The sequence below is a fragment of the Panthera leo genome, chromosome E1, assembly GCF_018350215.1.
Source record: "Panthera leo isolate Ple1 chromosome E1, P.leo_Ple1_pat1.1, whole genome shotgun sequence".
In the NCBI taxonomy this organism is placed as follows: domain Eukaryota; kingdom Metazoa; phylum Chordata; class Mammalia; order Carnivora; family Felidae; genus Panthera; species Panthera leo.
The window spans coordinates 42,309,352-42,333,537 of NC_056692.1; the positions used below are offsets into that span (position 1 = coordinate 42,309,352).

Sequence of the window (24,186 nt, forward strand, 5' to 3'; positions counted from 1 at the left end):
TATGAAGGCCCAAAGGAAGAAACTAGAGATCATGTGGAGGAGCCTTGGGAAGGGAGAGGGTGCCGAGGTGAGGCTGGGGAGTGGCACAAGCCACATCTCACAGGTCCACAGACACCACATTAAGAACTTCGGACTTGACCCTCAGGGCAATGAGGAATCGGTGACTGGTTTTAAGCAGGAGAGTGACATGATCCAATTGACTTCTGAGAAAGATCAGTCTGCGACGCTGTGTGGGACAGGACTGAAGTGGCTAAGAGTGGAAGCAGCAGCAGTGAACTGCAGCTTGGATGACAGCTTGGATGGGGGTGGAAGTGTGTCTCAGGAGTGGAGAGGTGAGGTCTTGAGGACAAACTGCTTATGAAGAGGGTAAGGAGAGTTTTTGTCAAGGTTCACCCTGAGGTCTGGAAGTGCCATTTTGGAGATGGGAAAGTCTGAAGGAGGAGCAGATTTGGGGCAGCGGGGGTGGACCAGGAGTTTACAGCACTGTGAGCAAAGGGAAGGTGGGGATACGATTTGAGAATATCCAATCCTGTTATAGAAGAGAAATAAGTAGGTAGTTTGTAAAACATGAGCGAAACATTTTAAGATGTTTTAAGTATAGGTGAGTAGTTAGTAAGCAACATGTTTGTTAGACCTAGGCCGAGGTCAAGTAGAGCATGTGTGGTAGGACTAAGAGATGACTAATATTCACAAGACGCCTGCGTGTTAAATAGTCATGGGACACTAAATGCATAAAAGTTACTAAATAGTTATGACATCCTAAACATGCATAAGATACATAAGGCACTAAATATACCAAAGGCAATAATATTCAGGATAGACTATATGTACATGAGGACTCGATGTTCATAAGTTATTTTTTTGTTTTTGTTTTTAAGTAGGCTTCAGGCCCAGCATGGAGCCCAACATGGGGCTTGAACTCATGGCCCCAAGATCAAGACCTGAGCTGAGATCGAGTCGGATGCTTAACTGACTGAGCCCCCCAGGCGCCCCACATGAGGTTTTAATATGACACTTTGGTGACATCTACTCTGGTATGTTCCCTGTCTACTCTGCCGAGATATACAAATATACTCATGGCTGCTCAGGAGGCTAAATAGCAAGTTACAGCTATGGCCCCGCGTGCTTGTTCATATGTTTGCCACTGGCCCCCAGTGCACTTTCATTCTGTGGGTCCCCTAGCTTGAATTATAAGGACTCTGGTCCTTATAATTTCAACAGAGAAGCCTGATGCAGCACAGAGAGATACAGAATATATAGACACTGCGTACCCCAAAATTCAAGTAGTGTGTTCCTTCCACCCTGCTTGTACACTACCCTAAGTTGATAAAGTAGTCTCATCCCTCTCCTTCCCCTTGTTTCTTGCTATGTGTTTTAATTTGACTTAATGAACCATACGATTTGAGCATTTCAACTCAATCTATGCATCCTTTCTATTTTGCGACCTTAGAGATAGCTCACTTGGTCATGAACTTGGGAAGCTACTACCATTGCAGTAAGCTGATTTCCCACACAACAGAAGTCACGGGCATATTTTTTGCAGTGAAGGTAGCATGTTTCAAGTGGTGTTTTGGAAAGATGATGTGGCAGCTGAGTGTGGCATGGATTGAAGCAGGGAGACTGAAGGTAGAACTGAGGCAATAGTCCTGGCTGGAAACTCTGAGACCCTAACTCAGGGTGGGAGCACTCAGAATAAAAAGATGGGGTGGACTTTAAGAAACATTATAAGGGGAACATCAGCAGGATTTGTGATATACTGGATTTCAGGAAGACCTTGTGGACGGAGTCAAAGACCTTTCAGAATTTCAAATGTGGAGAGCTAAGGGAGTGCTAGATCCACTGAATCGAATGGGGAGAAACAGGAAGAACTGGCTTGGAGATGAAAACTGTTAGATTTTAGACCAGTTGGTTGCAGGTGCTCAGGGGGCGATGCAGCTAGAGATACCTTAACCTGGTTAATTCCAACAACGGCCTTGGCATTGACTGATCCTTCTCTCTATCCCTTACATCCATGTAGTCTCCAAGTTCTGTTGCTCTTTTTCATGAAAATGTCTCATATCTGTCTCTTGCTTTCTCGTCATGTTTACACTAGGGCCATGTCTCCAGTTCAGGTTCTGGTCCTTACATCTCAGATTCTGACAATAACCCTCTAGATGGTGCCCTCTCACACACATCTTTTTTAACTTGTTAAAAAAGGAGGCTCCGGGGCGCCTGGGTGGCTCAGTCGGTTGAGCATCCGACTTCGGCTCCTGTCATGATCTCGCCGTCCGTGAGTTCAAGCCCCACGTCGGGCTCTGTGCCGGACAGCTCGGAGCCTGGAGCCTGCTTCAGATTCTGTGTTTTCCTCTCTCTCTGCCCCTCCCCCGCTCATGCTCTCTCTCACTCTCCAAAATGAATAAATGTTAAAAACAATTTTTTTTTTTTCAACGTTTTTTTATTTATTTTTGGGACAGAGAGAGACAGAGCATGAACGGGGGAGGGGCAGAGAGAGAGGGAGACACAGAATCGGAAACAGGCTCCAGGCTCCGAGCCATCAGCCCAGAGCTCGACGCGGGGCTCGAACTCACGGACCGCGAGATCGTGACCTGGCTGAAGTCGGACGCTTAACCGACTGCGCCACCCAGGCGCCCCAAAAACAATTTTTTTAAAAAGGAGGCTCCACGCCCAACATGGAGCCCAATGCAGAGGCGGAACTCAAAACCCTGAGATCAAGAACTGAGCTGAGACCAAGAATTGGACACTTAACCGACTGAGCCACCCAGGCGTCGCTGAGACATCTTGACATTGAAACATTCCGCTTCTGCAAGGCAAAGAGGGTCATGGTGGGGGACGTTTAATTAATTGATCCAAATGTACAACATGGCTTGATATGCCTTTTCTCCTTTTGGTGCCACTGTGGATGGCTAGGGAGAAGAATCAACCTGGTTCTGTTTTCCCCCATGCCAAGCACTGGCTCTAGGAGAGTTGGGAGGACTGCGGAGCTTTGCTGCACTCAAGGCAACTGGTCTCCAAGTCTGCTGTTGATGATTTGCTATTGTGGAGGGCACACAGGCCAGGGGAGATGGGCAATGTCCTGTAGCCACATCCGAGTAAGGACACCACATGGCTGTGGGGGATGATAATGACGGCAAAGTACCTGGCAAATAGCTGTCCCATGTTCTTGTCAGTTTGGGGTTTGGGCATGGGGAATGTAAGATGAGGATGTGGCAGGGAAGAGTCACCCCAGAAATGGAGTAGTAACAAGTTTCCATAGTAGAAGGGGTCAGAGTTAGGGGCAGGCAGGGAAGGCAGCTGAGTAAGTTGTGGGGACAAAAACTCAAATCCTGAGTAGAGAGTAAAGGATGGAAGGAACAAACCATGGGTTAAACAAGCAAGAGGTCAAATCTAGGGGTCCTAGGGCAGAAAGGAAAAAGCAGGTAGCATAGTGTGGGTAGATAGACAAAGCAAATATAGTCTGAGAAATCAAGTGTCAGGGAGCAGGAATCGAGGCTGGGAAACTGGAAAGCAACCAGTGAGGCACCAGGCACAGGGCTGAACCTTAAGGGTCAGAAAAGAGGAGCAAAAATGCAGCCAAAACCATTACAAGTCAAGGGGTCTCCGTTTCCCAACTAGAACCAGACCCATTTCAGGATGTGTGTTTCTTATAGCTTGATGATGGTTGTTCCATTATCATCCTATCTTTTGCCTGGCCAAGGATGTTTCTGAGGCTTACAGAAACAACCATGAACATATTCCTACTATTTCTCCCTATGCTGGTCTGAGTCCAATGATCACTTAGTCATTCCTTTGGGAATGAAATCAGCCTGCTTGTCTCCTGGGGTGAGAAGGCTAGGAGGAGGATAGGGAAGAGACATTTGGAGCTCCCAGGTCTGTGGCTCACTGCAGATGAGCTTGAGATCTGAGAAACCTCTCCATGCAAGCAAGACACCTGGAAGTTTTAAAGAGGTCTGATGTGGATTTTGTGGGAGCCAATTCTTCCCTACCTTACCAATCAGGCATCAGCCATCTCTGCATTCCCCGAGGACAGAAGAAAAACGGGTGCAAAGTGACCTATTTGACAATGTTTTCAAAGCGTTCTTCAATTAGTTCACTGTCATTTACTATTTTATCAAATCACTAGAATGCAAGAACCAAAAGCTGAGGTTGAGCCCCAGCTCAGCCTTAGCTGAGTGGTCTCAGGCAAATTGCCTTGTCTCTCTGGGCCTCATTTTGCTTATCTGGAAAATGAGGAAATAGGAATTAATGATCCCTAAGTTTCCTTCCAGCATTAAGGGTTTTTAGTCCCCGTGCTCCACCCATCCCCCCATCCCCCAGAGCACACTCATACTCAGCACGGGGAACTGGATCCTGTTATTACTAAATGAATGTATGTCAGAAATCCAGGCTGAAAAGGGGTCATCTGTATAAACATAGTTATTCATGTTAGTTCTCATCTAACATCCCTTGAAGGAGAAGTCTTTTTTTTTTTTTTTAAATCTTTAACGTTTATTTCCTTATTTTGAGAGAGGGAGAGAGAGAGAATCCTAAGCAAGCTCTGCACTGTCAGCACAGAGCCCAGTGTGGGGCTCGATCTCACAAATCGTGAGCTCATGCCCTGAGCTGAGATCAAGAGTCAGACGCTTAAATGACTGAGCCACCCAGGCGCCCTGAAGAAGTCTCATAGCCATTTTAAAAATTGTCAGTCCACTTGACCTAATTTGTTCATTATCATCACTTATTATCTCTCTAAATTCTTTAGTATGCATCTAAATGATGATAATGCCTTACTAATTTATAGCAAATTGGAAACATGTCACAAAACCACACAAGCAGGTGGGAAAGATGCTATCATTAAATAACCCCCTGCTTCTTTTAAACAGATGAAGAAATTTACCAGGACCAAGTGATGATATTGTCCAGTCACAAAGGTCGCAAGAGCTGCCAAGTGGCATTACCGCATCCTGAATCCATGCCTCTCACTTCCATATGCAGGGCCTCTGTCCTCTGAGAACACACATCCAGGACTACACGTCCCAGAGCTGGCTGTCTTTCTGCAACTGTGAGGGGCAGGTTGGGCTGGTATGGTCCACTTCTCGGAATTTGCTGAAATACCCCAACCCCACCCTGCCATACTCAGAAGCCCACCTAGTCTTTGTCCCATATATTTTCCTTTCTACTTTAAAATGTGAGTCTCCTCTGCGGGAAAGCCAATCCATATATTTCTGATTCGTTTACACTAAATTTCTCCAAAGTGCTCTCTGACATCCCCAAGCTTCATACATTTTTCTAGAAGAAAAGAGGGAGATGCTACATGTGGGATGACTGAGAAGAGATGAAGCTCCCAGGATTCCTCCCTTTAGGAAAATGATGTCTCCCATCCCTATGGTGGTTGCTGTGCCTGGCTTTGACTCCACATACCAGCTCCAGCTGGTATGTGACAGTTTTAACTGTGACAGTTAAACTGGTGACAGTTTTAACACCTGGGCCAGCCAGCATGGGACTCCATCCAGAACACAGAACAGAATAAAGCAAGAAATGAACTTGATCCTTGATAGCTTGGCCAGGGCATGAAGTAAGGTTGTGAGACAAGCACATTCCTTCAAGACAAACCTGACTATAACAATGAATGTAGGGGCGCCTGGGTGGCTCAGTCGGTTAAGCCTCCGACTTCAGCTCAGGTCATGATCTCATGGCTCGTGAGTTCAAGCCCCACATCAGGCTTTGTGCTGACAGCTCAGAGCCTGGAGCCTGTCTTGCGTTCTGTGTCTCCATCTGTCTCTGCCTCTTCCTTGCTCATGTTCTGTCTCTGTCTCTGTCTCTCTCTCAGAAATAAATAAACATTAAAAACAAAAAAACAATGGATGTAAAAACATTCATTGGGATAATGTGATGGGTAGCCCTTGATGCAGAGACTATATGGACACAATGAAGCATGGTAGAAGGTGCAGGATAGAACCCTAACCTGGGTTCAAAGTATGGATCCGACATTAAACCCAGGGACTTTAAGCAAATTATTTCATCTCAGTGAATATCATCAGAAAACCTCCACCCCAGAAGATTGTTGTAAGAATTTTTCAGTGAGTTAATGTGTATGACAGGACAATTAATAGGCACTTAATAGGATCGCCTGGGTGGCGCAGTCGGTTAAGCGTCCGACTTCAGCCAGGTCACGATCTCACGGTCCGTGAGTTCAAGCCCCGCATCAGGCTCTGGGCTGATGGCTCAGAGCCTGGAGCCTGTTTCCGATTCTGTGTCTCCCTCTCTCTCTGTCCCTCCCCTGTTCATGCTCTGTCTCTCTCTGTCCCAAAAATAAATAAACGTTGAAAAAAAATTTAAAAAAAAATAATAGGCACTTAATAAATGGCAGCTAGTAGTATATTATCTGAAAGTAAAATGCTGTATGTTGAATTCCCTCTTAATTCCCACTTAAATCATGCACCATGCAGTCTCCTGACACCCCACTAAATCCAATATGGAAGTTTTGATAACAATCAATCAACCATATTTTAATGAGGCCGTGACTGTGTAAAGCTAGTGCCAGGTTCTATGAGGGTGGACTGGAGGAAAAAAAAGTAGCAGGTTTACAAGGTGGTTGAGGAGACATAACACAAGTCACAGATGCTTAAGAAAAATCACAAAGCAATTTAGCAGTAGATTAAAAGAATCCGAGCTGAGTCTTGGGCTACTGGGGACGTAGAAGTAAGCTTGGGGGATACAGAGGCATTCCTTAATCACGAAAGGCTTCTCAGGCACCTGGGTGGCTAAGTCATTAAGCATCTGACTTCAGCTCAGGTCATGATCTCGCAGTTTGTGAGTCTGAGTCCCACATTGGGTGAGCACAAGCCCAACTTTGGGTAAAAAAACATGAGCCCCACTTTGGGTGAGCCCTGCTTCTCTCTCTCTCTCTCTCTCTCTCTCTCTCTCTCTCTCTCTCTCTCTGCCCCTCACTCCCTTGTGCCCCCTCTCTCTCAAAAAATAAGTAAAATAAAATAAAATAAAATAAAATAAAATAAAATAAAATAAATGAAAGGAAAGGAAAGGCTTCTCTATAATTCTGAACTTGGACTTGGATTTTTAAGCTTCCTTAACACATGGTGGATCTAAAGCTTGGGATTTTTTTTTTCATTTACATCCAAGTTATTTAGCATATAGTGCAATAATGATTTCAGGAGTAGAATCTAGTGACTTGAAGCCTGGGATTTTATAATATAAGTTTAATTTTTTGTGTTAAAAATTTGTGTGTGTGGTGGGGGTGGGGTGGGGAAAAACTGTTTCGTGGGTATGAAGTTTCCCTCTTAGGGTAATTAAAATGTTTTGGAACCAGATAGAAGCGATGGTTGCACAACAATGTGAATGTACTAAATGCCTCTGAATTGTCCACTTTAAAATGGTTAACTTGGGGCACCTAGGTGGTTCAGTTGGTTAAGCATCCAACTCTTGATTTCAGCTCAGGGTCTTGAGATGAAGCCTCGCGTTGGGGTCCATGCTAAGTGTTAATCCTACTTTAAATTAAAAAAAAAAAAAGGTTAACTTTATATTACATGAATTTCACCTCAATTTAAAAACTTGTGGAGGGGTGCCTGGGTGGCTCAGTCAGTTGAGTGTCCAACTCTTGATTTCAGCTTGGGTCATGATCCCGGGGTCATGGGATCAAGCCCCGCATTAGGGCTCTCTCTCTTTCTCTTTGCCCCTCTCTCCCGCTTGCTCTCTCTGTCTAAAACAAAAAATAAAAATAAAAAAACTTGTGGAAATAAAAATATTTTTTAAAGGAGTAGTCCTACCAGATATAAGAAAATATCTTTAAGCTACAGAAATTAAAACATTGTGTCATTGGCACAGGAACAGATGACAGATCAAGGGAACACAATGGAGTCCAAAAGTAGACTCAAGTGTGTTTTGGAAAATTAGTGTACACTAAATTAGCCAGTTAAGGGGCACCTGGGTGGCTCAGTCGGTTAAGCGTCCAACTTTGGCTTATGTCATGATCTCACAGCTGGTGAGTTCAAGGCCCGCGTTGGGCTCTGTGCTGACAGCTCAGAGCTTGGAGCCTGCTTCAGATTCTGTGTCTCCCTCTCTCTCTGCCCTACCCTTGCTTGCTCTCTGTCTCTCAACAATAAATACATGTTTAAAAAAATTAGTTAAAATCAGTGGGGGCAAGATGGACTGTTTAATAAAGGCTGTTGGAATGAATGGCTGACTATTTTGGGAAAAAAATTAAGTTGGACCCATACCTCACAGTTCATACCAAAATGGATTCCAGATGGATTAAAGAATTAAATGTAGAAGAATGGAAGCAGGAGAGTACGAGAAAGAAAATATGGTAGTACTTTGTATAATCCTGGGGTGATGAGGGATTTTTACAGGCTTGACATGAAGCCCTTGAACCAAAAAGGAAAAGATTGATAAATTTGACTCCACACATAAAACATACAAACAGAAGCAACTTCTGTATATTCTGTATGGCAAAAGTTACTATAAACAAGGTTGAATGACAAATAAGTTGGGAAAATATTGGCAACTCTTATGACAGATAACTAATTTCTCCAATACACGAAGTACTTTTACAAGTTAAAAAGAGAAAGTCAATTACTTCTATTGAAAATGAGCATAAGAATGGATAGTATATAAAAGAAAAGCTGAAGGGTATATGGGTGGCTTAGTTGGTTAAGCGTCTGACTCTTGGTTTTGGCTCAGGTCATAATCTCACAGTTCATGAGATGGAGCCCTCCATCAGGTTCTGTGCTGCTTGGTATTCTCTCTCTCTCTCTCTCTCTCTCTCTCTGCCCCTCCCCTGTTCACACACACACACACTCTCTCTCAAAATATATAAACTTAAAAAAAATACTTGTAAAAAAAAAGAAAAGCTGAATGGTCAATAGACATATAAGAAGATATTTAACTTAATTAGTAATTAAAGAAATACAAATAAAATGAACAAGGAGATTACATTTATTCTTTACCAAATTAATAAAAGAAGAAATATATGATACCCAGATAATAGATCCTCTCTGCACTTTTGGTAAAGATATAAAATGGTGTAACTTTCCTGGAGGGCATTTTGTTTTATGTATCAACAACATATTAAGTGAACTTAATCTTCAAAGCGCCTGGGTGGCTCAGTCGGTTAAGTGTCTGACTTCGGCTCAGGTCATAATCTTGCCGTTCGTGAGTTTGAGCCCCATGTCGGGCTCTGTGCTGATGGCTCGGAGCCTGGAGTATGCTTTGGATTCTGTGTCTCCCTCTCTCTCTGCCCCTCCCCTGCTCATGCTCTGTCTCTCTCTGTCTCTCAAAAATAAATAAATGTTAAAAAAAAAATTTAAATGAACATAATCTTTATAAGACAAGTGAACAAAAATAATAGGTAAAAATTGGGGGGGGGGGTGGAATCCAGAATGTTAATCAATAGAAGATAGATCCATACTACTGGATTATTCTGCAGTCACTAAAAAAAATACACACTTTGGGGTGCCTGGCTGGCTTAGCTGGTTAAGCATCTGACTCTGGATTTTGTCTCAGGTCATGATCTCACAGTCTGTGGGTTCAAAGCTCACGCTGACAGCATGAAGCCTGTTTGGAATTCTCTCTCTCCCTCTCTCTCTGCCCATCCCCGGCTCATGCTCATTCTCTCTCAAAATAAATAAATGAAAGAAAGAAAGAAAGAAAGAAAGAAAGAAAGAAAGAAAGAAAGAAAATACTTTGATAATGTCTCATGATATATTGTTGGTTGAAAATAGTAAGTTGCAGAATCACATTATACTATAGTATCACCTCATTTTTTGAAAAAAAAAAAAACATATTATTTACTTTTGTTTGTATCAAAAGTAAAAAAGTCTGGAATAGGGTGCCTGGGTGGCTCAGTTGGTTAAGCGTCTAACTCTTGATTTTGGCTCAGGTCATGATCTCATGGTTGTGGGATCAAGCCTTAAGTTGGGTTCTGTGCTGGGCGTGGAGCCTACTTAGGATTTTCTCTTTCCCTTTCCCTCTGCCTCTCCCCAGCTCACACACGTGACTTCTCTCTCTCTCAAAAAAAAAAAAAAAAAAAAAAGTCTGGAAGGATACATACCAAACTATTAATAGTAGATACTCTTAGAAGGGAGTGAAGAAACTAGGGGGAAGAAACTTACATTTTATTTTGCACATTTCTGTAGTGTTTTCAAATGTTTTAAAGCAAGTGTATATTACTTTTATAATCAAATAAAACAAATTTGAGAATTAATTATAAATTATAGAAAATTTGCATAAGAGAATATTTCAAAGGAATATATATCATATATACTATTATATGACGTATATATAATATATACTGTATGTATATATATATATACATACGTATGTGTATATTATATATATATATATATACATACGTATGTATATATATATAAAATCTTCTAAGTCTACAGATAGAAAGATCTCCATCAAATATTGTCTGGTGAAAATGGCAGATGCACATCACAATGTATCCCCATCTCTTTTATAATATTTTCCAAAAAAAACAACGTAATAACCAGAAGCCCAAAGCGGGGGGGGATTTTTTATAACCATCTTAAATGTGATAAAACACACACACAAAGATGTACATGAATGTGGTAGTGCATGAACTTATCTATGTAACTATAATTTCACAACTGTCAGGACAGAACCTAAAACTAAAGATCTTGCTAAAACTAAAGCACCGTTTCATGGAGATAATATTTACCACTACCATATTAAATTATGCCCCATTGTTTCTATTTGTGCTGTGGGGAGGAAAATTAGTATGACATGTGCTTTCCATTATGCTCATGCATGAGTATACACATATACATGGAAGAGAGAGACTAAAGGCTTTGAGAGTATGATGCGATTCCTAGGGGCTTTTTCTTTTTTTCTTTAACCTACTCTATATTGTTTAACCTCTCCACAAGCCGTTGTTATCCTTGCAAAGTGAAAAAAAATATTTACGGAAGAAGTGAAAATTAACATAAAATGTATGTATTTTTTAATTGAGTTTTTTTAGTAACTGCTCCCAGCATGAGGAATTCCTGAAAGTGTTTTCTGATAGTGCACTGGCCAAAGAATATGTCAAAGTCATGACCCATGCAACACCCCTTCCCTCAACGTATGACATTTTCCTAAAGCCAAAAAGAAAGCTCAAACAACAAGAAATAAATAATCAAGATGGGGGGGGTTTGCGTGTGAGGCTGGGAGTACTGGGTAAACAGAAACAGCTGAACTCGCCAGGCAGGGTTTAATCTTAATATCCAGTGAGGTGACCTGTAAACCACATCACCACAATCCCCTTAGCCCTTGAAGATCATGTAGCATCTCTGACTAGTACAGATCAGAGTTCCCCACCAGAGTTTATCAGATGGAATCCTCCTTTCTCCTAAATCACAAAAATGCAATAACCATACAGATGACCAGACAAAACCAGGTCACACAAGTTCCCTCCAAGTACTGTTTATTCAGGGATTTTATCTGTACAATCACCGAAACAGCTCCATGATTGGTAGAATTTACTGCACTCACAAAAATAAACCTAGGTAGGTACGTCAATAAAATATCAACACAACCCGTTAAAAAGTGGAAAACTTTCAGGGACAATGAAGGAGAGTAAAACCATGGGGAAGAGAAAAGAGAATGTTCTCCTTAAAAAGAAAAAAAAAAAAAAAGTGGAAAATTTCAATACCAGTCTAGTCCACATAATACCAAATAACTTTGATTTTCAGTTCAAGAGATTGTATTTGTATTCTAGTAAATCTAACTAGGTTTCTGAAGTCAAATAGGTTTTTTTTTTTCATATTATATGCACATACATTTAATGGGGGGAGGGGGGAGAAGCCCCAATCGTTTATAGGAAAAATTGTTTCAGAGTCATACTCAGGGCTTAGCGCTTTCCAATGGCTCTTGTGAGCATTAGCGTAAGGTTCTCACCACTGGTTCATACTGCGTTAGAAAGTAGGCCCTCCAAGGGCACCTGGGTGGCTCAGTTGAGTGGCTGACTTTAGCTCAGGTCATGATCTTATGGCTTGTGAGTTCAAGCCCCATGTTGGGCTCTGTGCTGACAGCTCAGAGCCTGGAGCCTGCTTCAGATTCTGTGTCTCCTTCTCTCTCTCCCCATCCCCTGCTTGCACTTTGTCTCTCTCTCTCTCTCTCTCAAAAATATAAATAAACATAAAAGATTTTTTTAAAAAGTATGATCTCCATACTCTGGTTTCTCTTCAGATTGCATAAAATCTTTCACCTTTTACTGAAGATTTCCATGGAGAGAAACAATTCTGAGTCCTTCACTGATTTTTTGAGAACTTGCCTGGAAAAAAATAATAAAATAAAAAGTATGGGGCACCTGGGTGGCTCAGTTGGTTAGGCAACTGACTTTGGCTCAGGTCATGACCTTGCAGTTTTGAGTTCAAGCCCAGTGTCAGGCTCTGTGCTGACAGCTCAGAGCCTAGAGCCTACTTCAGATTCTGTGTCTCCCCCCTCTCTACCCCTCCCCTGCTCACGCTCTGTGTCTCAATAATAAATAAACATTAAAAAAAATAATAAAATAAAATAAAATAAAATAAAATAAAATAAAATAAAATAAAAAAGTATGATCTCCAAAATCTAAAAACAAAGACAAAAAAATGGGTAGGAGATTCCACTCTTAACCATACTGTCCCCACATATGAAGTCTTTAGTTCTGCTTTCCATCCCTCTTCCCCCCAACTCTGTTCAGACTCAAAGCTATGCCATCTCTTCTCAGGAGTGGAGAGTTGCAGAGAGAGCTGCTTAAAAATTTATCAACATCACAGTTACGAAATCGTTCATTTCTGGTTATGTAGTTACCATGACTGACCTGCTGTGAGGAGAGAATATTTCATGATCTATCCCTCTTAATAGGAAGGGCTGCAGGAAGCCAGGCATCTCACTCTTTAAGATGAAGAAGGTAGAAGAAATGCTAGGGATAGACAGGAGGCTAAGAAGTCTGGTCTTTCATTTCCAGCCAACAATGTTGCTGCATAATTGAAGTTGGAATCTATAGGATCAAAATCTTTATTGCCTGTACTACCAGATGAGCAAGTTCCATCAGGATATTCCCTAGCTTTTCACATTCAGACCAGAGGGAGTAAATTACCTAACAGTTTGTCTTTTCAAGATGATGATAATATTTAGTGAAACATATGCCTGTTTTCTAAAAGTATAGATAAATTTGCATGGCTATGTCCACGCTCCCTCATCTTACACTTTGAACATACTGAAAAATAGCTGGCTGGCATTATGAGGACACATGTGGTTGAAGAGCAATGACATTAATGGAAAGTTCTAATCCTTCTGGCCAAATGACCACTGGAAAATGTCCATTTGAAATCAGGTAGACATTTGCTGAGAAGATTGTTCTGAAAGCAAAAGGGAAGCAGTCGCTATCAATGTTAATTTCATTGTCATGAAAAGCTTGGGGAGGCTGGAGGTCAAGGTTCTGGTGTTGGTACTGCAGTTAACAGCTATGTAATCATGGACAAGGTAAATCACCTCTCTGAGTCTTGGAGTAGGAGGGAAATAATATATTTTCTGCACAAAGACAGGGGATGGCCCGGGTAAGCTCAAGTTTCCCTGTCAAAAGCTCTTGGAACCCCTGATCTCAGCTGAGGTAGCATTTAATGTGATAACAGGATAGTAAAGTTGTTCTTGGTCTGGCTTACAGGGACCAAAAATAACACCAGCCAAACTCACCATCACCTGCATTGTGCACTGAATTCACCAATCAGTATTCACCTGCAAGCTCTTGGCCAAAAGGCATAGGTAGAACAGTAGTTCTCAAAGTATAGTCCTGAGACCAGAGGCATCAGCATCACCCCTGGACTTGTTTAAAAATGCAAATTATGGGACCACACCCCAGATCTATTTAATCAGAGACGCTGGGGGTTGCACCATTTTGTTTCTTAGTATGTCCTCTAGGAAATTCTGAGGTAGGCTAAAGTGTGAGAGCCACTGGCAGAGATTAAAAACAAAACAAAACAAAACTATTCAGCTGATGTTTGGAGCCAGTCAGGCTGCTTATGACACAAAAAGAATCATAGTGGTAGATCAGAACAGAATCATCGGCCCAGAACATAGTTCCCAAAATTTGTTTGATTACCAAAATTTGTATGGCTATTGCCACACATGCAAAACTGGTGTCTTATTCCAAAGGTCCCTGGAATTTGTATGTTAAGAAGCCACTTTTTATTTTCCTGGAGAATATTCTATTTATAAAGTATATATATATATGTATATATACACACATATATATATATATACTTTATAAATATATATATTTATATATATATATATGTGTGTGTGTGTGTGTGTATATATATATATATATATATATATATATATATACACAGGGAAAAAAACATTATTGTATATTATATTCTCCTTCCTACCAAAGAAACTGGGGCTACCCCAGGACGGTTGCTTCTAAATTTATGAGGAAATACCTTACTAGTCAGGGAATCTGATCTACTTGATGCCAAAACATCTAGGTAAAATACGAAAGTTTCTGCAAATAAAATATTCACCAACTTTGGTTTCAAAAAACTTAAATTTTATCTCTTTAAAAAAACAGTACTAAGGTGGTCCCACCTGCCCCACATTTTACTGATTATTTCCAAAAGACAACAGCACTATCCTGGGTAGTAGCAAATTCTCTCAGTGATCAACGATGATGATGATGATTACATGAGTAGATAATTATAAGATGATGCCTTACTACAGACCAAGAGTTGAAAACAAAGTGACTGTGATCTTGTTAATGTCCCTTTCTCCAAGAGGCAATCCTCTGAAGGAAAGGGGAGTTCTAGAGTCAGCTCTGGCACCACCAGCTCTGTGATTTGTGCTTCTCTGAGCCTCATCGGGACGCCTAAGGATTGGGTCAAATGATCCCCAAGAGCACTTCTAGATTTAAAAAAAAACTTTAATTCTATGGTTATACTAACTTGAAATTTTCAACATTTTGAACCAGAACAATTTAGAGTTGGAAGGAATGTTACAGGGTGATTTATCACACCCTTTATTTTACAGATGAGGAAATTGAAGCCCAGAGAAGGTAAACGCCAGAAATCTGGAGATCATCTGGAGAAAAGCTGGAATAAAACACTAGGCCACTTGATCCCCCAGCTTACTTTCCAACAGAAACCCCCTGATAGATTTCCCTCTTGATGCCCCATATTTAAGATGAGCTAGACAGGAAAAGCCAGATTTGTGTAGGGTTTACCTATGTGAAACAGTTTCTGCCTCTTCCCACTCGAAGCCCAGAGTCTAAATTCAACTCAACTACAGAATCTAAAGGTAACTGACTAGAGGAGACAGTTCTTAAGTGAACAGAGATGCAAGACCTCTCCTTAACTTTGACAATGAAGTATGGTTGAAATCGGGAATAACATCTCTCAGTGAGGCCTCTTCTAATTATTAATATTCACATCATTACAATGTTCAGGGAGTGTGCAACAAACCAGCTCATATTAGAAAGTTAAATAGTCCAGGTATAATCAGTAGAGCAAGGAAAAAAGGAATGAAGGGCCTATGGGTGGGGCTGGGGAAAGAGAGGAGAGACAGAAAGAGAGAGGGAGAGAGAGAGGTGAGAAAGAGAGAGAGAGAGACAGAGAGAGAGAGAGAGAGAGAAACTCCAGACTGGTGCCAATCTACTCAGGAATGATGCTATTATTATGGGTGGAAGGAGTAGGTTAAAGAGGGAAAGCCAGGAAGAGTACTGTTGCCAAGAACTGTTATCAATTAACATTCTGGAAAACACAGCCATATTTCTCTTCTTTGGGGATTCTATAAAATGAGACCATATAGATTCATTGAGCCAACAAGACTTTGGTTGCATATTGGTGGGGGTGGTAAGGAATAAGGATCAAGAGGCTCACAAAGGGATCCAGACGTCTGCTTCACTGGAGTGGAAAAAACCATCATAATAATTTCCACAATATATCTGGCAGAACAAGGTGCTGCAGAAGCCAAATACACTGGCTGAGAGTAGGCATAAGCTGCACAGAGAGAGTGAGAGTTTTAATTCAAGAGGTGTTGCTGAGTTATTAAAGAAAGGGGCCAGCCCTAAATCATAGGCTTACCTCTCAGTTTGGTGGAGCTATCAATCCGATGTTCTCTCGTCCTTAAGGAAGGCCCCGCATTTGGAGAAAGAAGCTACTGAGCATCTCTCTGTTCCTTTTGCTGGGTCCATAGTTCCTTGTGCAGTTCTGGAAGGCAAGAACATTATTGGTCTACCTGTTTGTAGCCTGAAAAATGCATAGATCAAATCTTGCAGCCCCAAAATACCACTGAGATTCGGGTTGTAAGGGTCAAGGAGTTGGGCCTAAAAGGTAAGCAAAGGTTGGGAACAAAGAATAGGGGCAAGTTAAAAGCAGGGTCCTCTCCTACACAGCATGTGGAAGCTGACAGTCTAGAACAGGGCTTAGCAAATATTTTCTACAAAGCACCAGTTAGTAAATACTTTAGACTTGTAGGCCATAGGGCTCTTGCCACAGCTAGTTTTCTGCCACTATAGAGGAACAGCAACCATAGACAATATAAAAATAAATGAGTGTGCCCACAGTCCAATAAAACTTTATTTATGGACAATAAAACTTAAATTTCATATAATTTTCACATGTCATGGAATATCATTCTTTTGTGATAATTCTTGAAAATTTACTTTCAATTGTTTAAAAATTTAAAACCACTCTTAACTCATGGGCCATATAAAAACAGGCAGTAGGCCAGAGTAGCCCACAGGTTGTAGTTCACTGACTCACAGTCTAGAGTAATGCTAACAGAAATACAATGAGAGCTACAAATGTAATTCAAAATTTTCTAGTAACCCTATGACAAAACCAAAAAAAAAAAAAAAAGCAGGGGAAATTAATTTTAATAATGTATTTTATTTCACCCAATATATCCAAAGTATTTTAATTTCAATGTTGTTGATATAAAAATTACCAACAAGGTATCTTGCTTTTTCTTTTTTCATACTAAGTTTTCAAAATCTGGGGTGCATTATACACTTAGAGGACATCATAATTCATTCTAGCCATATCCCAAGAGCTCAATAACTACATTTTTGGAGGTTATCATGTTGAACAGTACAGGTCTAGAACAGTGTCTTCAAATTTTAGCTTGCATCAGAATCACTTGGAAGGCTGTTAAAATAGAGTTTTCATTCAGTAGGTTTGAGCAAGGCCCCCAAACTCCATTTTTAACAAGTTCCTAGGTGGTGGTGGTGTTGATCTGGGGACCAGATCTGAGAACTACTTGTCTAGAAGCTGAGCAGTAAGAAAAAGAAGAGAAACAATGAGGAGCCAGGAATATGTACAAGCAAGAGGTAAACAAATGTAAAACAATGAGATACCGTTACATACCTATTAGAATGGCCAAAACTAAAAACACTAACAAACACCAAATGCTGGTGAGGATAATGGAGCAACAGGAACTCCTGTTCATTGCTGGTGGGAATGCAAAATGGCACAGCCACTTTGGAAGACAGTTTGGTTGTTTCTTACAAAACAAAACATACTTTTGCTGTATAATCCAGCAATCATGCTCCTTGATATTTATTCAAATGCGTTGAAGACACGTGTACACGAAAAACAGCACATGGGTGTTTACAGCAGCTTTATTCGCAATTGCCAGAACTTAGAAGCAACTAACATGTCCTTAAGTAGGTGAATGTATAAATTGTGCTACATCCAGACATGAAATATTTATGCAGGGCTAAAAAGAAATGAGCTATCAAGCCATGAAAAGACATGGAGGAAACTTACATGCATATTACTAAGAGAAAGAAGCCAATCTAAAAAGGCTACATACTGAATAATTCTAAGTATATGACATTCTGAAAAAGGCAAAATATGAAGACAGGAAAAACATCAGTGGTCACGAGGGGTTAGGAGGAAGGGATGGATGAGTAAGTGGAGCACAGAGGATTTTTAGGGCAGTGAAATTTTTCTGTATGATACTATTATGGTAGATACACATTATTATACATTTGTCAAAACCCACAGAATGTACAACACTAAAAATGAACCCTTATGTAAACTATGGATTTTGACTGATAGTGATGTGTCAATTCATCAACTGTAACAAATGTACCCCTCTGGTGCTGAATACTGATAATGGGGAAGGTTGTGCATGTGTGGGGCAGGGAGTATATGAGAACTCTCTGTACTTTCCATTCAGTGTTGTTGTGAGCCTAAAACTCATCCAAAAATTAAGTCTATTATAAAAAAAAAAAAAAAAAAAAAAAGAGCAGGAGGGAGCAAGCACCAGATCATCAGGCCAGACAAGCAGTAGGACTCCAGATCAGAGGTAAAGACCTTGGGTAAACCTCCCATACTCTGCTCTCCAAGAGTCAAGGAAGTAGCTTTTCCAGGTTTCAACTTTGTAGGTACCCTAGGGATGGACAGCCTGGAGAACCCTGCCTGATCAGGGGCCAGCTCAGAACCTAAGCCAGGTTTTAAAATCTCTTGCAATGGAACAGCTATCTCCAGGCTCTGACTACTTGAAAAAGATGCAGAGTCTCATTATTTAACACAATGATTTCTAAAACAACCCAGTTTTCAGACTGAACCTATAGGTAGGTGCTCTCACAGTATCTTAAGGCTGCTCAAATAGAATATAAGATAGATGAAATAATATAGAAATTTGTGCTGCTTAAAGATTGCAACAATAAGGTGAGCTGTGAGTTTTTGGAAAGATTCTATAAATACAGAATTTTTTCCCACTTTAAGGGTATATAATCATCCAATTTGGAAACCACAGTTTTCATGAATATTCTTTTTTTTTTTTTTTTTTAATTTTTGAGACAGAGAGAGACAGAGCATGAGTAGGGGAGGGGCAGAGAGAGAGGGAAACACAGAATCCAAAGCAGACTCCAGGCTCTGAGCTGTCAGCACAGGGCCGAATGCGGGGCTCGAACTCACAGACCATGAGATCATGACCTGAGCCGAAGCCGGACGCTTAACCGACTGATCCACCGAGGTTCCCCTTTTTTTTTTTCTTTTCCATAAATTTCTTTTAACTTAATTACCATTGGGAAGCAAGCTTACTTGCCGTGGTACATCACAACACACAAAGCTTTGCTAGAACTTTAAAAATAGACCCCTTCATAACTTCTTGAATTCTGTAGCCTAAATTAAAACTCCGGATCTTAATTTTTTTTAAGGATCTGTTTTCTGGTTCATTGTGTCAGAAGACCCTTATATGGTCTGGGGATCCCTCAAATTCAGGAGAAATTTAAAGGCCTAAAGGAAATTTATAAAGACAGCTTTAAAAGATGTCTTTTTCTGGTGGCACTCTTCTATGAACCTCTTCTAATGTCTGGTTCCAATCAAACACTGAGAAATAGAAACTCAGTTCTGGAGGGCAGTGAGACAGATATTCAGAACTTTTCATTTTATAGTGAAAACTCTAGTTCAATATATATATATATATATATATATATATATATATATGAAGAAGCTATAAATATAATGCTAGAGAAACAGAAAAACCCTAATTTGAGTAATTAAAAAAGGGAGTAGCTTCAAATAGCTCTGATAAGGAGCCTTTTGTAAGGCTTCTGTCATCCTTTTTAAAAGAAAAAGGTAAGCCATTCAGCCAACAAAAGAGTTTTTTTCAGGAATAGCAGGAAAATTGCAATTCAGGACAAGCAAACTCTGGCAAACCACAAGCAAGTTCTGAGAACAAAGTGAGAGGGGTCCTTCATAGAGCTAAGGAGGAAGTTGGGAGGGATGCTTTGAACAAAAGTTCATTGGAGGAAAATGAGAGTTGGAAGTGGTGACAGCCTCTCATTGGCTGCAGGTGAGCGTAGCTTCTTGTTGTTGGGCTGAGAGAAAATCTTCCTTCCTGCTGGACTAGGCAAGCTGGGAGGAATGGTTGTACATGTGTGAAAGCTTGCCCTTCATGTTTTCCCAACTCCAGTTTTGAGTGAAGTTTCCTTAATACATTTTTACTCTTCCCACAACCTGTTGAGGTTGAGAAACCACATATGGAAGCCCAGTTAATTTTCAAAGGTATAATTAAGATAATTTAACCCCTCAAGTCAGAGAAGCCTATAAAGAATTGCATGGTTTGAACTGAGGTAGATTTGCAGTCCATTTAAGTCACTGGACCACTAGTCCACTAGGAAACTGGAAAAGCAATTCATTTAATACAGATGTGAGCATAAATAATAATCCTGCAGTGATATATAATTAATTATATACTGACTTGGAATTATATGATTGCTTTCTATGAAGAATTAATTCAGAGTTCTCTCTTTGGCATTGAGACTGTGCCCCTGATACACCTTGAACTTTCAAAAATATGTATTTTATTTGAACTTGAAGTTTTAGTTGGGAGAATAATGAAATCCTATTTATTTTATCACTCAAAACATTTCTAGGGGGCAGACTGACTTTTTTCAATGAAACTGATTATTTTTGTTACAAAACAAAATGTTTAAGTATGTGTAAAAGTATAAAAAGGGCTTCACTAATGTAACTGAAGAGTACCACATTGTACATTGTCTTCCAGTTATAAAACAAAAACACCCAACCTTGTATATTTTGATGAAGTGTGCATTCTGCACTAATTTTTAAGGATGGAATAGGTTTAAAACGTTTCCAGTTGTATCAAAGAATGTTCTTAAATATCTTTTAAAAATCCAATCATAAGTTCAGATTCACTTAAATATCCCAAAATAACAAGGAAAAAAAGGAGTTTACTTGAGGGCACCATCATTCTGAGATGGACCAAGGTTATCAAAATGTAATCAATTTTATGACATAAAATTCTTTTATGGTTGCTCCTATATAGGAACATTCAATAAATGGAGAAAGAAGGTCACCATTCCCCCAAAAAACTAAATTCAGATGAAGGCAGAGAATACATAAAACAATTATGTAGGTATTTCTTTTTTTTTTTTAATTTTTTTTTCAACGTTTTTTATTTTATTTTTGGGACAGAGAGAGACAGAGCATGAACGGGGGAGGGGCAGAGAGAGAGGGAGACACAGAATCGGAAACAGGCTCCAGGCTCCGAGCCATCAGCCCAGATCCTGACGCGGGGCTCGAACTCACGGACCGCGAGATCGTGACCTGGCTGAAGTCGGACGCTTAACCGACTGCGCCACCCAGGCGCCCCAATTATGTAGGTATTTCTAAGTCCTCATTTTAATCTGAGGTTTGTATATATCTTTGGGTATGATTGTGAAATCCAACCCCCCCAACACATACATGAAGAATGAGACCTTCTAGAGGTGCCTGTGTGGCTTAGTCGGTTAAGTGTCCAAATTCGGCTGAGGTCATGATCTTACGGCTGGTGAGTTCGAGCCCCTTATCGAGCTCTGTGCTGACAGCTCAGAGCCTGGAGCCTGTTTCAGATTCTGCGCCTCCCTCTCTCTCTGCTCCTCCCCCACTCATGCCCTGTCTCTCTCTCTCTCTCAAAAATAAACATTGAAAAAATTTTTTTAAGAAAGAATGAGACCTTCTAAAAAAGAAATACAAGAGCTGAAATAAAGTACTACTTACATACTAAATACTTGCCCTGCTTCATAACCAAAGTGTTCTTTTAATAATGTATTCACTTGTGTTAAACGGAATGTTAAATTTTCCTATAACCTTTGGGTTTTTTTTTTAATGTTTATTTATTTATTTTTGAGAGAGACAGAGAGAGGGAGCATGAGTGGCGGAGGGGCAGAGAGAGAGGGAGAGAGAGGACCCCAAGCGCGCTCCGAGCTGGCAGCACAGAGCCCAACGTGGGCTCGATCTCACTAACTGGGGATCATGACTTGAGCCGAAATCAAGAGTCACATGCTCAATGGACTGAGCCACCCAGGCACCCCAATACCCAAAAGAATTTAAAAAACAAGAAATCAGATACTTATACACTAATGTTCATAGCGGCATTATTCACAATAGTGAAAAAGAGAAAAATCCCAAGTATCCATTAACTGATAAATGGATGAACAACATGTGGTATACAGGTACAGTGGAATATTACTCAGCTATAAAAAGGAATGAAGTTCTCACACATGCAACAACACTGATGAACCTTGACATTTGCTAATGAATAAGAGTCACAAAGGGACAAATATTGTATGATTCCACCTAGGTGAGGTACCTAGAAGAGGCAAAATCCAAGTGACAGAAATTAGAATTGAGGTTACCAGGGGTTGACGGGAGAGGAAATGGGGAGTTATTGTTTATCGAGTGCAGAGTTTCTGTTTGAGATAGTGAGAATTATCTGGAAATGGATAGCAGTGATGGCTGCACACTAGGAATGTACTTAACGCCACTGAATTGTCCACTAGAAAATGATTACAATGGTAAATTTTATGTATATCTTACTACAATAATGAAGATACATAAGAGGTTTCGTACTTGTTCAAAATTCTTTTGGGTACAATGGGGGAGGGAGAGGGGTACAGAATGCTGTCAATGAAAGGGGAGAATGAGCTGCACATCAGCCACTTTAAGGGTGAAGTGCGGAAAGAAATTTAATTGGTACAGCCTGATCAGCTTGCTTGCTTTTCTTTTTCTTTCTTTCTCTTTTCTTTCTTTCTTTCTTTCTTTCTTTCTTTCTTTCTTTCTTTCTTTCTTTCTTTCTATTTTTTTTTATTAGGGATGCCTAGGTGGCTCAGTTGATGAAGCGGTGGACTTCAGCTCAAGTCATGATGTCACGATGGGGCACCTGGGTGGCTCTGTCGGTTAAGCGTCCGACTTCGGCTCAGGTCATGATCTGGCGATCTGTGGGTTCGAGCCCCGCGTCGGGCTCTGTGCTGATAGCTCAGAGCCTGGAGCCTGTTTCAGATTCTGTGTCTCCCTCTCTCTCTCTCTGCCCCTCCCCTGTTCATGCTCTGTCTCTCTCGGTCTCAAAAATAAATAAACGTTAAAAAAAAAAAAAGTCATGATGTCACGGTTTGTGGGCTCAAGCCTCACATCCAGCTCTGCACTAATAGTGCAGGATTCTCTCTCCCTCCTCCTCTCTCTGCCCCTCCCAACTCACACACTCTATCTCAAAATAAGTAAAACAAGAATACACACACACACACAATGTTTATTATATTTTAGGGAGAGAGAGAGAGAATGCACAAATGGGGGAGAGGGGCAGAGGGAAAGAGGGATTCTTAAGCAGGCTCCATGCTCAGCACAGAACCCTCTTGGGGGCTGGATCCCAGGGCCACCCTGGGATCATGACCTGAGCCGAAATGGAGTCCGACTCTCAATGGACACCCAGGCAGCTCTCCTGGTCTGCTTTCTTAAACCAAAGCTGGGTAGAGATCCAAAATAACTATTGGGACAATATGCGCCAATAAAACTTATCCCCCTGTACTATTTCCGTTTGTTCCTGAATTAAAAGAACATCTTTCACCTTATTGAGCGCTTCTCAGGTTTTGATTTTAAATATAAACACCTTAAAGGTTTTCGCAGCCTCTAGGTTTCTCATCTTCCATATTTCAACGCACACAACATTCAGCATTTCTCTGAGACTATCATATCTCCAAATGAGACTGCCCACGTAAATGGCCTGTCTGGCGGAGGTCAGAGTGAAATATGTTCAGGAGTTACGTTAAGACCAAAACGCCTTCACCCCGATTGTAGCCTGGGTCCTAGAACAGAGGGCAGCTCTGCCTCGGGAAGGGGGTGTCCCAACAACACCCAACTCCATACGGGTTCCTCACCTTCTGTAAACGGGCACGTCTATTATTCTCTTGGCTGTTCCAAAGGACTCTGGGAGTTAGGGAAGGGCCCAAGGGCCAAAAATGAAATGTTGGCACAAGGTGCGCAGCGATAGGTTTAGATTATCAGCCAGTTGCTGGGCGACTTCTCAAATCTTCCGACCACCTCCACGGCTTCTCCCACGGGGTAGGCCTGCTGTCTTTCCTTACCTTCCACGCCCCGCCCCTCCGCTGCCCTATTAGCCAATCATAGAGCTGTTGCTTGCCAATCAGAGCCAATCCCGAACAGGTTTACTTTGAGCGGGAAAGATTCAGAAGCTGCGGGAGAGCGAGGTCAGTTAACGGCCCCTTCTAGGCTTTGTCTGAGTGGGGGGGGCGGAGGGGGTAACAGGCCCTGGAGGCGGTTGCCTATTGGCTGGGCAGCGGGCCAATGAGGGGGTGCGAAGCGAGGGGCGGGCCTCCTAGGAGGGAGGGGGCGGGGCGGGCCCTTTGCAGGGTCGCGTGCCGGGTCTCGAGCAGGGGTAGGCAATGTAACGGCCTCTCCCCCC

General features: G+C 41.2%; 1 long non-coding RNA gene and 1 other non-coding gene across 4 annotated transcripts in view; one reads left to right on the forward strand and one right to left on the reverse strand.

Moving 5' to 3' along the window:
* The window catches only part of LOC122206568, a 51,719-nt gene extending 27,765 nt beyond the window's left edge, over nt 1-23,954 (reverse strand). For 2 of the 3 annotated variants that reach the window (XR_006196515.1, XR_006196514.1), the window contains exons 1-2: nt 23,642-23,954; nt 16,056-16,181 (exon numbers count right to left, since the gene is read on the reverse strand). This is a non-coding gene — a long non-coding RNA (uncharacterized LOC122206568). The remainder of the gene's footprint in view (nt 1-16,055; nt 16,182-23,641) is intronic. The other variant, XR_006196513.1, reaches the window with a different exon arrangement.
* Nucleotides 12,164-12,281, forward strand: LOC122207523. Its single transcript, XR_006196924.1, has one exon. It is a non-coding gene; the product is annotated as a U5 spliceosomal RNA (small nuclear RNA).
* Nucleotides 23,955-24,186: the final 232 nt, after the last annotated feature.